General features: G+C 44.6%; 1 protein-coding gene across 1 annotated transcript in view; it reads left to right on the top strand.

The window, feature by feature from the left end:
* The first annotated feature begins 1,691 nt into the window (after positions 1 to 1,691).
* Positions 1,692 to 2,032, top strand: part of Mb21d2 (Mab-21 domain containing 2) — a 119,659-nt gene continuing 119,318 nt past the window's right edge. The window contains exon 1 of the mRNA XM_015500006.2: positions 1,692 to 2,032. This exon is cut by the window's right edge and continues 377 nt beyond it. The gene's annotated coding sequence lies outside the window, so the exon portion shown is untranslated.

Genomic DNA, 2,032 nt, shown 5'->3' with positions numbered 1-2,032 from the left:
CACTGCTGCCAAGGAATGATAACATCCTCTCGTGATAAGTCAGTTCCTCATGGCAAGGCTGCAAATGTCAGAGACTTGGAGTACCTTCCTCATCAGTCCATCATCATTTATTTAGGTGCATATATCCTCCTTCTTTCAGAGTAAGCGGGTGAGAAAGCTTATTTTAAAGAGAAGGAAATCAAAAGTAAACTACCAGGTTATACCAAAGTTCTTCACTTTTTACTTGATTCAGTAAACATAGAGGAACTTTGTGCAGGGCTAAATGCCACAGGGAATATAAAGATAAGCAAGATTTTGCCTTCATTTTCAAAGATGTCATGGTCTGAAACTTGCATTAAGAATGAGACAGCAATGCCAAAATTCATCATTGTCATATGAAAGCTTCTGTAAGGGTGCAATGAAAGTTCCAAGGAAGGAAAGATTGCTATGTGGCTTGGGCACTTGTGGGGAAGGGGCTGGCGTGTAGAAACTTTCAGAAAAAAGGCAGGTATGGAATTGACTGTAGTATGAAGTTGGAAAGGGAGTAAAGAGAAATTCCACGGGAATGTTGGTAACCAGATCTGTGTTTTGTAAAGATCACAGTGGCAACAATGTACAGAACAGATTGTGGAAAAGGGAATTAAGTTTATAATAATAGTGGAAGTTGACAGAGCTAATCTCTATTAAGCACTTATTATGCCATTCCTTATTCTAAGTGCTTGATCGATTTTTTTTCTCATATAATTCTTAAAACAACCTGTGATACAGGACTTATTATTATTTTCATTTTACAAGGGATGTTGTGGCAGAATCTGAACTTTCTTCCAAATCTAACAAAACAATCTGAATTCTTGATTATAAGAACCCAGGTAAGACCTGATCCAAACCAGAGACTGTGATATAGAGATGTGTTTTGGAGAATTAAGGAAGATACCCTTTGTTTCTAAGAGCCAAAGGCCTCCTCAGTGTTTGAAAATCACCTTTCAGATCCCATCTGTCTGATGACTATGACTCAGACTGAACCTGCCTTGTCATGAAAGCCTTACTCCATTTAGGAAACCACGTCCTTTGGTTTATTACTGTCCACCCAGGTTCTGGCATTCTAAAAAAAATAGAATGCTCCAATTCTACGTGTTAAACAAGAGAATGTTCTCCTCTCCATCCCATAGTCATTGGAACCTGGGGCAATTTATTCTATTTCCCCTCCCCCACACTCACCCTCCAGTTTGCTTATCTTTATGTTAGAGCAAGTTGGACCTCATTAACTCATTATATGTTAAACTGAATAAGTTGTTATCCTGAAAAACTAATTACCTAAGGCAAAGGTAGGCATACTTTTGCGGTTAATAAAAGCATCCTTACCGGGTGGCACTGACACCCCTTTTTTGGATACGCTTAGCCCTATAATTCTTGGTAATCTATGTTAAAAAAAAAAAGAAAGAAAAAGATGGATTTCATATTCCTTCAGGCAGTTTCCTTCACCATCAAAAGGTACTGGAGTTCTTGGGATAGAGATGGAAACGCGGCCATAGAGACGTCCTCGCCCGGGACACCGCCCTTAAGATGAGCCGAGGAAGACTCCTTTCTCCTTGAATGCGCTTGGCAAGCCCTGCCCCCAAAGGGGGGTGGTGGTGGAGAAAGAATACGTCCGCACCTCGCGCATCTGCCCGAGTACAGATTGGCAAGTGATACAGGCGCGCAGACCTCTGTCATTTATTTATTTCTCTTTCCACCGGGTGCGCTGTCCCTTTAAATGGGGACGCTGGTGCTGGCTCCGTAACACCGGAGCCCGGCAGCTTGTTGATTTCAGAGCTGGTGAATTTCACATTGTTTCCACTTCACTTTCCTTGCCCGGGGGGGAGGCTCCGGCTGGCGCTACGACCGCTGTCGCCGCTGCCACCGAGAGCTAAGGGAGGACAGGGACCCGCAGCATCGGGGAGGGCTCGGGACCGAAGGAAAAGGTGTCGGGGCCACACACGCACCCTCGCTGCAGTCCAGCTCCTCCCGAAGCCCGGACGCCGGGAGCGCACCAAGCGGGGGACCGCCCGCCTAG

Source organism: Marmota marmota, unplaced genomic scaffold, assembly GCF_001458135.2.
Source record: "Marmota marmota marmota unplaced genomic scaffold, marMar, whole genome shotgun sequence".
Taxonomy (NCBI): Eukaryota; Metazoa; Chordata; class Mammalia; order Rodentia; family Sciuridae; genus Marmota; species Marmota marmota.
This window is presented reverse-complemented; position numbering and strand designations above follow the sequence as displayed.